The following is a 12,460-nucleotide window of genomic DNA, read 5'->3' as shown; positions in this document are numbered from 1 at the left end:
AAACTCAACCCCTTTGTTTTTAATGCTCCTGGCATTTGTGTATAGATATAATAAATTATGACCTAGCCTATTCTTTTAATTAGATATGCAATCTATTTGGTCTTGTTCTAGAATTTTCTCTTTTCTCTCCCCAGACATACTTCAAAGGTCCGAACCCAAAGCATATTTTTTTATTACTTAGCCACATACATAACCATGTTCAAAGGCATTCATATCTTTATTACGTTTGTATACCATAACTGAACTTTCACACACATTTTTCCCATTCCTCCCTTTGATCTAGTTTCCCTGACTAGATTATCATGACAGAAGTGGCAAATTACAGACGTATAAATATCTTAGGAGTAGAGATTAAGATTGGAATAGTTGGTTACAGTTAGAATTTAGGAATGGGTAGATATAGGAATGTGATACTCTATGCGAGGAAGGAACATGACTTTGTGAAGGATAGGTCCTGCCTTAGTTTCTCACTTTATTGAATGGTAACAGTTGAGTTAGATAAAGGAAATGATGCACCATAATATATAGCACTGCCAGACCTTTTGAAGACATTTGAACAGGATCTGCAATGAAATTTATTATGTAAAATCAGAGCAAATGAGAATGGATATGAAATTGGCATAGATAAGAGAGAAGCATATGGTGGAATAGAATCCAGGAAATGTAGGTGAAGAGTGAAATGCCACATGAATCTATTATGACAGCTGCTGTTTAATTTGCACCTTAATAATATACAGAATAATTTGAGTAAATATATCAAAATTATGTAGTTTTGCAAATTTTTTAAGACTATGGATAAAAGCTAATGGTTGTCCGTTTGTAAAGTTATGCACTTAGGGATGAAAAGATTACATATGCATTCTATTGACAGAACTGGACTGTAGGCAATTAATCAGGATAGGGATGATAGTGGTGGCAGACAGAGAGTTGAAGTTCAGAAGTAGTCAGAATAGCTGGATTACTTAGATGCTGACATATCAAGTTATACATGGTATTATCCCTCTGATATGGTTACATCTTGAATACTGTGCACAAGTCTGTTTGCCTTGGTTTTTTGATGATGGGGAAATAGTGGAGAGGATCTTGGTCACTCACCTCTAGATAAGTCTGGAATGTTTCTGATCAGTGTAAATTGAAGATGTGCTGGTGCAAAGTTTACTTGATAGATAGAAAACAGGATATGTGATGGAAGCACATGTTAGTAAAGGGGTCCTATAAAATTGATGCATAAAATAATTTTCAGTGCATGACAAGTTCTGGAAACTAAACATGACCATGCTTGAAGCCAAAACTACAGCATGTCACTCAGCCTACGAGACAGTACACAGTTCAAGAAAGACCATTAGTGCAACAAACTTGCTTCCTGTTCAAAGAGCATTTGAGCCTTATGGTCCCTTGCTAAAGCCATTGAGTTCAACTGCTCATGTCTATTCATGTTTCTCTCTCTCACACACACATACGCAGATGGTACATTATCCAAATACAAAGTTGAAATCATTCTTCTCCAACTCTTCATTGATGATTAAGGCAAAATATCCCCCTCCCTTTTCAAACATTACCAAAAACTACTGAGTATACATTCCTCCTAGTCTCTAGTTTTTGTCAGAAAAACGTTAGAAAAATTCCAAATATCATGGATTCACTTCATTTCTATCAAAAATAATGGAGAATGTTATCAGCATTTGACTCCTTTACCACCTAGAAGCCCACCAGTTAATCAGTGCCCATCAATCTGCATTTTACCAGTCTCGTCCACAGCAGATTATCTTGCCATTATCACTTATCTGTTGATCCAAGTTATGGAAAGTGGTTTAGTGAATCCCATATTATTGCTCTAGATATTTCTAAAGCATTTGATTGGGTCTTCTACAAAGGCCTTACCAAATTACTATTGTACGGTCTACTAACCAGCCTTCCTCTCTGGTCATTACTGCATGTTATAGTGGATGGCTTTCTACTTCAGATTTACCCACCACTACCAGAGTATCCCAAAGCTCTGTATTTTTCACCATGCCGTTGCTCTTATTCATAAACAACTTTCTATCACTAGCCTTAAATCTTATCCCCACTTTTGCCAATGACAATATGTTTCTATTCCTTTTTCATTTGACAGAACTTGTAGTGCCTGTATTTCATGGGGGGGGGGGGGTGACAACAACCTTGTCAGCTTCAGTGTGCAAGATCAGATACCTCTTCTCAGGCTTACTTATATCTCTGACCTCTGCTGCCATAATCACATCTAGCATCTCTGCATCCAAATAAACTGTGCCCTCTTCCATTCAGGACATTATTTCTCACTTGAAAGTAGCCCCTAACACTATATAAATTCCAAATCAGTCCACTGTAGAATATGATTCTCGTATATGAGAAAGTACATAAAAACTTTTTAAAAATGCCCAGTGCAGTCAAGAAGATAATTCAGTTAATTGGTGATCCCTCTCTCACAAATCCACTCCAGTCAGTATCTCATAGATATACTGTTTTTGCTTTGCCTTTTCTATAGGCATATTCATGGGTGCTGCTCTACTGAACTGCCTGACACCATTCTTCACTTTTCCTAAAATACACAAACATGGGAGCAGCTGCTGGTCAACATCCATTCACTCTCTGGCTCAAAAAAAAAAGTAGGCAGAGAACAAGGAGTCCCCTGCAGGTTGTGTAATTGTGTGGTTAGTAAAACTGCGAGAACTATTTGAGAACTTAGAGAGTGGTGTATGAGTGGAATAGGTATTTTGTTAATAAAAATTAGCATACAGCCTCCTACAGGGATTCTCTGAACTCCATGGAGATGCTTGTATTATATTGATAATAATAATATGTGATTGGTTCTTTGTAAAAATGAAACACAGATTAATTTTTAAAAAAAATAATCTGTCATTCTTAAATTGGTTCAAATTGTTAGGTTGGCCGAGTGGTTAGCATATTTGCTCTCCCCATCGAGAGGCTGCGGATTCAAATCCTGCATAGGCATGGATGTTTGTTAGTGTCCTCTCCCAATATGGACTGGGTCACCATGGGAGTAGTAGACCCAAAACCTCCCATAATGGGAGAGGCCTTCACCCTGTAGTGGGTAGAAAAATAGGCTGCTAATTTTTTTTATTATTTTTTTATAATATATATATATATATATATACACCTATACAAACATCATTTTTGTGAGGTAAATAATTTTAATTCTATACATTAGGCAAATATGATCTATAATTACTTTTCAGAATATTTTATTTTTCTCTAAATGTTAAACTAATTGCCATTTTTCTCTTTTTCAGGGGCATAATATAAAAAACTTCAAAAAACCTCTTGGGGATAGATACACTGTAAAAAGTATAGATTTTCACCTACAAAAAAAGGACTGAATTTGCAACTCTAATTTTACTGCATTTGTCAATGCAGAATGAATTGAAGTACAATCATCCAACTTTAAACTTGCATCATCTGTTTTCTAGCTGTGGAGGTGTTGTAAATCTATCCAGACACTTCGTATTAAAATACGAACACTTAATCTTTCATCTGAATGAAGTTCTAGAGGAAGAAATCATATGCACTATCACTGATATTTTTGCTTTTTATTGCTGGTTATTTTTAATTAATTTTTTTTTTTTTTTCATACCTCTCATTGAGTGATATCTAACTGCATCTCTATTTTGGTTTTCAGAGAAAACCAAAATAATCCAAATTTATATCTGAATCAAAGCTATCTTTGTAAAAACACATTCTCAGCAAAAGAATACTGAAACATTATGATGTCAGTCCCTCACTGTGATCGATACAAATCACACCTCGTATACAAACATCAATTCACTTTTTGAAACCATGCTGATTTGGACAAAATTTGCTAGGTTGGTGTCAAGTGGTAGATGAGAAACAATCACCCATTTGTCTAGGTTATTTCCTTCTGTTAAAAGGAAAGCAATTGAATTATGTAGCTTTGGACCAAGATGTGATCTTCAGAAAATTATAGATACTTGCAGTATGTTAGTGGGAAGATATAGCTGTGCGCATTGAAAGAAGAGAGATTCAACAATTGCTGAAGTGAACCTAGCTTAATGTCTGTAATTGGTTTGTTTTAGTTCCTGGAATATATATGTGTTTCAAAAATTGTTTCTTTATTCTGCATTGGTATGTGATAGATTTATCAGTCATTGTGTGGGTGTATAATATATATATATATATATATATATATATATATATATATATATAAGAGCGCCATGTTGTTTTTAATGTTGTGCTTTAACTCTGCAGCTATAATAATCTGGTGCAGGATTTTTATGAAAACATACATTACTTGTTTTGAAATTCAAACAAAAAAAATAAATAAGAATTCTATATTGATGCTAATGATTTGAATATCTGAAACATTCCAGCTGATATTGATAATCTCTTCTTTTTAGTAATTATTTGCAGAACAAGTTATTTACATACAAAACTTGATATCATGTATAATGAAAATTATTTCAAAAATGCTTCTGCTGTTGCTAGATATTAATGTTAATGTATTTGTTAATCAGAGAATCCTAGACTGGTGTAATTTTTTTGTTTCTCATTTAGTTGTAGTAGCTTACCAGAAGAAAATGTCTAATTTTTTTTCTAGTGTGATTATCAAAAGTATGTTTATTACACTGCTATACTGTTCCCATTGTAAATTCAACAGCTTGTTGAAATGAACAGTCTGTGCAAATGTTTACTTGAAATCACTGCAACATACTTGTCAGCTTCTCTGGTGTTATTAGATAAATGTTCATTGAAACATGCTATGATGAAAGTGGTAGTAGTTCAATTAAGAACACTTGGTTTGTCAGTATAACTTACATAATAGTTCAAAGCTGCCACTAGAGCAGTAATTAAATGAAAGCTATGGTATGTTGGAAGCAAGTGATATGCCATTAAAGTGCCATGAAACTTTCAGAGAAATCTATTCTAACATGAGTATTTTAGAGCATTTACTTTGAAATGCAAAATATATATTGTGAATAATCTTATAATATGATCATATAGCATTTCCTGCATGGCTTCTTGATCCATGGGAAAAACTTCTGACTTATTGCAAATAGATATCTCCCATGAAACTTATAATTATAGCTCTATCTTTAATGTATTTTAAAGAATTTCCTCATATTCCAAATTAAAGCAACTGTCAGAGTTCATATGGAAAATGATAATTTTATTCCACATACTAAACAATGGAAGTATTTGTTATATTGGAAGAAGCATTTCTATCTCCCAAAGAGCAAAAATAATTTTCTATCTTTAAGCTTCTGATTAGAACTACTAAATAGTCAAGTTTGGAGTTCTTATTTTTATAACTTATATTCTTATTTTTATATTTAGAGTTCTTAGTTTATAACATAGATGTAGTCCATATTTGAAATACGTCATCAGTATCTCCAACCTATTTGGACAAATCTGAAAGCTCAAACGTCTTTACACACAGGATTTATGTTGACACTTTAGTTTAGTAGTTGAAATTTGCTGCAGGGGTGCACCGGCAGTGTGTGCGAAGTAAATAAGCGCCAGTATAGTAAAGGCACCAAATATTTCAGGCGAGGAGGAAATACTTAAAAAAAATATTATTCATTAATTATATCAAAATAAATTACATTTTTGTTTAAATTTGAATTATATTTCATAGATTTGTCTTAAACAAATTATTTATAATCACTCATTTGTTATTATTCCTTAAGATCTTATTTTATTCTGATCCTAGTTCTAACAAGTAGTTAGCATAAACAAGTAAAAACTTGAGTGAGTTGACTGTTTACAGGATGACACACACATTTGAGTTTGTTTAATCTTGTTCACACTCGCATTTTCTCTAAACATATAAGAAAATCTGCTGCAATTTTTAATTTTATTCCATATTCTGCTGTTATCAGCAAAATATAGGCAACATCTTGCAATGTACCCAAATCGTCATGAGAAAAATTTAAATCATTTGAACAATTACAAGAAATGGACAGAATTAATTACATCCTTAAAAAATAAAACTTGTATTGATCATTTGCAACAAACAGTTTCAGATAATAAAAGGAAACGTTGGTATGAAGTTATAAAAAGAATAATTTTTGTAGTACAGTTTTTAGGCAAACAAAACCTAGCTCTTCGTGGTAAAAGTAATAAACTTTATGATCGCAACAATGGCAATTTTTTTTAAATGCATTGAGATGTTAGAGAAGTTTGATCATTTTTTATCGAAACACATGCTCCGACAATGATCGTGACTTTAAAAATATGTCCTCCTATTTAGGAGATAAAATTCAAAATGAAATACTCACTTCATTGGCATCAAATAACAACAACAACGTTTTTATAAAGTGTGTTTTTATTTGGGGGGGGGGGGGGGTATAGAGGTGCCAACTAAAGTTTTGCACACAGGCGTCGGACACTACTGGCGCACCCCTGACATGAGGCAAATTTGTACATTTTTGAAACATTCAGGAACATTGTCAAATGTGCTGTCAACTCCATTTACTTAAATGGTACTTGCGCTATACAGTGGTATCTCGCTAATCCGAACTAATGAAAACCGTGCTCGTTTGGATTAGCGAGTTTTCCTCCGAGAGACAACACTAACTAGCGTTTAAGACAAAAATAATCAGATTCTAATGGTACATCAATTTAATTCTGTAAATAAATTAACTGATAGAAAAAGGCTACTGTACTGTAATGTAAAACAAAAAAATACAGTATACAAGTTTATTTTAGGAAAAAATTTAATTTATGTACCTGTATTTTGAGGATTGATTTAATAAAATTGCATAGTTCAGTACATAACTTAATTTGCGTAAAAAATATCGCTTTCTTGTACACAATACAAAAAAAAGTTTCACAAAATAACAGAAAAAAAAAAGTTTTTTTATTTCTTGGTAAAAAAGTCTGATTTTCTTTTGCTTCTTGGAAGTTGAACTTTTTTCGAATGCTTCTTCTCGGAGCTGCATTAGCAATGAAATTTTGTGGAATAGCATATCATTCTGCTATTCCACAATCTTTAAATAAACACATATTAAAACTGTCAACTGCCTCTTCATGTTTTACTTTTTTTTCTTCGAGTTCTTTATTGTCATCATCATCTTCTAATTCGTTCTGTAGCATTATATTTATAATTTCAGCATCTGATTTGATTTTGAATTCACTTTCGGTTCTATCTGTCATCCATTCCGTAACAGCTGTTTATGAAATTTCAACATCTGGATTTATATTTTTAACCAAATTATGCACGTTTTGAATTTCCTCTTTTTGTATATATTTGTGATTCATACCAACAATACAGTACATACTGTACAGTATAAAAAAAGCAAACATAAATAGAATAAATCAAAATAGGCCTCCATTATAACCGTACAATCGACAGTATGGAAAAAAATTCTCTATAATAATAAAATAATAGTTAAAATAATTATTAAATAAAAATAAATAATACATAAAACTTTTTTTCTTTCAAACTGCAGTGCAGATTAGCGAGATACCACTATTTGATCTAGCCAACAGACTATGGATTCTAATCCTGCTGTGGCATGGATGTCCATTAGGTGGTAGACAAATCTTTCATTTGGTGTAAGACTGCTACCTTTATCAGAGGACTGAAGCAGCTGAGAAAAGTTCCATGTTCTCTAGAGCAGTAGGATTTCTGGATTATCTATCCCTTAACCCATTAAGTTGATTGTAGTGCAGCATAAAAAATGAAAGTATTTCTTTGCATACAGATTTAAAAAAAATTCAGTAGGGTAAAAAAATTATTGCAATGAAGAAATTTCTATAGAAAGTGTAGATTAATAAGTTGTCGAGGAAACAAATATTCTTGAATGACTCAGTTAAATATAATGTGCAAATATGTTGCTCATATATCTATTAATATCCACTGTTGTGTGGAGTTTGACAGAATTCTTAGTAGAACTATTTGAAGAATGAGCACATTAAAATACTGAGTTGGACTTGCATGTTACAGTCATATTTGATTTAATGAACTTGTCATGTAACCCATTGCAAAAGAAGAAAATGCTGTAATAGAAACTAATCTATTATCTTATGGGTGCTTTTTTTTTCTTTTTCACATAAAATACTGAATTACATAAGCAGTGGTTTGAATCGTGTTCAATGACAGAAGGATAAACATTTCATATTTTCATACTTTTTCTGTTTTATTGCCAAGGCTACTCATTATGAACAGTACTTTACTCTGAAATCTAAGCAAACAGCTCCAGCTGTTTGAAAAAATTTCAGCATCTTAAAAATCTTAATCTTGTAAATTTTTGATTTTACTTGAATTGTAATATTATAGACATTTGAATGCATATTGGTCTAAATTTCTTCACTGTAGATGCTTTCTCTTTAGATATATAAAACATTCATTATGCCGTGTTTTAGAATCTTCCACTTTTTAGTGGTGTAACACCTTTAGTTCATTTCCTAATTCCCTGATTATATTTTATCCACTTCCTCCCTGGTTTGAGAAAGTGCTGCCGTTTTAAGGATGTTTCATAGAACGTATTTGCACACCTAAAATGCTCCACCTGTCTTCATATATATATATATATATATATATGATTATAAAGGAATATTGATTGATTTGATTGCAAGTTGATTTGGGATCTCAAATCTGTTAACACACTGTAGAAGTTGCATTCAGACAATAATTTGATTGCAGGTTGATTTGGGATCTCAAATCTGTTAACACACTGTAGAAGTTGCATTCAGACAATAATATATATAATACGGGGACCACAAGATGGCAGCAGATTGCTGTACTCCCTTGGGTGCCTGTTAAAATCATTGATAGCTTTGTAGCAGCTGCCTGTGATGGCTAAGGATGGAGACTGGCTGAAAGAAGCCTTTGCCTATTTAAAAAGTATTAGCAGTTTTTTAAAAAAATAAGGTAATTTTTCTTTAAAAAAATCAACTATTAAATATGCATACAGATGAATTTAGATAACAAAACGTATCTGCAAAAATAAAGCAAATGTCTGAAGTTTGTCTGGATTATCTGTGCCTGAAAAACTATACTTTTTAAAGTAATTCTTTTGAACAGTTATTGATGCTCCAAAATCTGGTCATTGTAATTGAAATGTATGTATTACTAAATACCATTAAGCATTGTATAAGATAAAAATAAGAATGGGAATGGTAGCAACTGGCAAAGCTTGTACCATATTAATGTACTATTTTGTGAGCAGTAAAGGTTTTTTTTTTGTCTGAAATGATATTGACAGCAAATAAAAATTATATTCCATAGATGTTGCACTTGTCTATGATTGCTCAGGATGCATGCATCTTATACCAGTGTTTAGGCTAAATCAAAAATACTATCAGTTTGTTTTATCAGCCTCTGTATTCCCTTTATCTTGACTTACAATTGGTTATAATTAAAAAAAATCTTTTACAAATATAGTTCATTTTATTACTTCATTTTTAATATTGAAATTTAATGTGTCTGATATGCAATTAAGTGAGTCTTTAATTCGATTGTCAGTCTAAAAATTAAAAAATCTCATTTATAGCATATGTAGAAGAAACAGCATGTTCAGTTTCCATTGTTTAAATATGTTGCAATTACCATACTGGTGATATATACCTGATGTATATCAGAGAGTATCTGTATAGTCACCCTCGTGGCAAGGCTTACATTATTATTATGTGACACCTTCAGGGAGTCCAAGGACTCGTTGCGGGAGGGCACACTACTCTACTAAACACATCACCCATCATCAACAAAAGTATTTTTTTTGTCTGTAAATTGTGTGTTCTGATGGCCAATGATGGCCAATTTGTCTGTATGTGGAATGAAAAACCAGAGTTTCTGGGAGGGAAAAAATGCTACTACCGTATGAGATCGGCTAACTCACCTTTAACTGAAAAAGCCCATATAAGGCTTTCCCTCGTCATGACGAGAATCGAATCCAGGTCTTTTGCAATCGAAGGGTGCAATGTTCCGCTATTTTTCCAATTGCGCTATGGCGACTTATGTTGGCTATTCATAGCTGTGTTTTTTTAAAGAAAATTACAACGTAGACTAATATGAACTACAATAAATTAATATTGCCAGTATTTTCGAAAAGGTCAAATTGCCATCATCAGGAATCAGTATAACATATGTGCATGCAGGCACTACACTAATAAGGCTAAAGCATGACAACCAAAAGTCCTTAGTCGACTGAAACAGGTGTTAGCTATTTAGCTGAAGTACAGAAGACCAAATTTCTTAAGGTTTGGGTACTTTCTTAAGGCTGAAGCAAATCCAATAAATAGTCCCATATTTATATTTGCTGTGGTGGTGGAGTAGAGCGGCTTTCTTCCTGTGCAGATGTTCAAAGCATGGCTAGCGCGTTCTGAGTGGTTGTAGTAGAGGAAACAGTTTGAAAAAGATATATACGAAATATCTTCATTGCTGTTTTCAGTTGTGGAAAAGGATAAAAATAAATGCCAGTTTAAAAAGTACAGTCATCCGACAGGAAACGTTTTTCATTCAATACCTAGTAATGGGGTGCACCACTATGAGAACGTTAGGTCAGAAGCCCCAGTCAGTTTTCTGCATTCTTCAAAATACATTGATGTCTCTTCCCAGTTATCCAGCTCAGATCCTTAAACAACCATTAACAATATTGGCACAGAGCAAATGCTCTGAACAGTTAACGAAGGTCTTCCGAAAGCAACAAGAAATAAATTCGATTATAAGAGAACACAGCAAAATGATTCTAGTGATGGAGACAAACGCTAAAACTAACGTAATTAAAGCAAAACTCGAGAACAGTAACTAGATTATACTATCAGAAATGTGAAACTATATTACATGTGATCATCACCTACAGCAAAATTACTCAAACATTACAAATACAATGATTAAGTGTTCAAGATAATTCATTGGAATTTATGCAAAATTATTGCTTTGGTATGTTTGATACTGGTGGCAGCATGAAATCGAGACAGGATTAAAAAACGAACCAGTAAAAATTCAGTTTTAGAATGCAAAATGATCTGCCTTTGGAACCTCCATAGACCTGAAATCAGTTATTGAACAGTGACGAATTTGGATTATTGGTGCAGTATCAAGTTACATCAACAGCAAAGAAATAGATAAAATAAGGCGTGTCTCCTATGGATGTAGCATTTGGACCTCAGCAGTGGAAGAAAACGCTCAGTTTGAAACTTCTTGCCAACTCGAGCTTTTTCTAACCCATTCATTGAACGGTTCCCTAGTTCGTCGATCTCCGACACAGGTAAGTGGAGTTTTTCTTTCAGAAACTTGGGTTTTTCATGCTGCAAACAAGAAAATCGACAGTAGAACCCACTCTGTTTCAAGCAAAAATATAAATATATTGTGTTAGGGACCACGAGTCTGACACAGCACTGTCTCCCGTCTATTCACCAGATGCCATTGATAAATAGTGATAGTCTTGGACCAGCTATCTCGAATTGAATTTCCATTGAGATTAAAATGTCCCGTCAGTCTCCGAAAGTTAGATAGGGGTTAAACATCCTCGCTATGGGGAAATACAGTAAAAGGTGTTAGCAGAATTTTTTATAGCAAACAGATTTCGTCCTATTGCAAAAGTAGCAGTTCATGACTATACCAATTATTACACTTGGTAATAATTGGTATAGTCATTTCATCTATTAACAAAAATAAATCGCTATCACCTTATAACCCTTATATCGAGTAGGTGAGGCGTTAAACCCCATCTAGCTTCTGGAGACTAAGGAGGAAGTTCTATCGCCACTGGTAGCCAATCAGGAAATTGCTGGTCCATGATCATAATAAAGGGATGGGAAAACAAGTATTGCCATCTGTTGGTATCTAACCCTAACTTATTTTCTTAATGTGGGTTCCACAGTCGATTTTCTTGAGACGAGAAACCCGAGTTTCTGTGAGAAAAAAACCACTTGCCAGTGCTAGAGATCGACTAACTCAGAAACCAGTCGAAGAAAGGTTTAGAAAAAGTTCCTCCAGTCGGCGACAAGACTTGAGCTTATGTCTATCTTCAGGCGGTCTTTCACAGAGATTATGATAGAAGCATTTAAATTATTAAAGGGATTTTATAGCATCCAATAAGCATGCACCTAGTGGCCTCAAAAATAACATAGCAAAAAGATAATATGCCTCTAAAAATTTAGTGAGCGTTTATTATTATTATTTATTTATTTATTTTCTAATATATATTTTTAGATAGATAATATTTATTTTCTATTTTATTTTTATTGCATTTAGGATTAATATAAATTTAACTTTTTTAACTTTTTAATATATAAAAAAACACTTTCACATAAAGGGCCTTATAACAAAATTGCGCATAGGGCCTCAAAGGAACATAATCCTCTGCTGGGTCACCCAATGAAACTGTAAGAGTGAGGCTAGCGAAGGTGTAAGTAGTAGGTATTTTGCTTGGAGGGTGGTGAATGCATGGAACGGGTTGCAAGTGTAGCTAGTGTGTGTTTATAATAGACCTCCCTTGGTGGGTTTTCTGACTCCTTG

At 33.3% G+C, this 12,460-nt stretch overlaps 1 protein-coding gene across 2 annotated transcripts in view; it reads left to right on the top strand.

Moving 5' to 3' along the window:
• The window catches only part of LOC150101954 (TAR DNA-binding protein 43-like), a 129,460-nt gene extending 120,235 nt beyond the window's left edge, over nt 1-9,225 (top strand). For both annotated transcript variants that reach the window (XR_016549083.1, XR_016549085.1), the window contains one exon: nt 3,270-9,225. The gene's annotated coding sequence lies outside the window, so the exon portion shown is untranslated. The remainder of the gene's footprint in view (nt 1-3,269) is intronic.
• Nucleotides 9,226-12,460: the final 3,235 nt, after the last annotated feature.

This window comes from Typopeltis vanoorti, chromosome 11 (genome assembly GCF_054136105.1).
Source record: "Typopeltis vanoorti isolate ZY-2024b chromosome 11, IOZ_Tvanoo_1.0, whole genome shotgun sequence".
In the NCBI taxonomy this organism is placed as follows: domain Eukaryota; kingdom Metazoa; phylum Arthropoda; class Arachnida; order Uropygi; family Thelyphonidae; genus Typopeltis; species Typopeltis vanoorti.
This window is presented reverse-complemented; position numbering and strand designations above follow the sequence as displayed.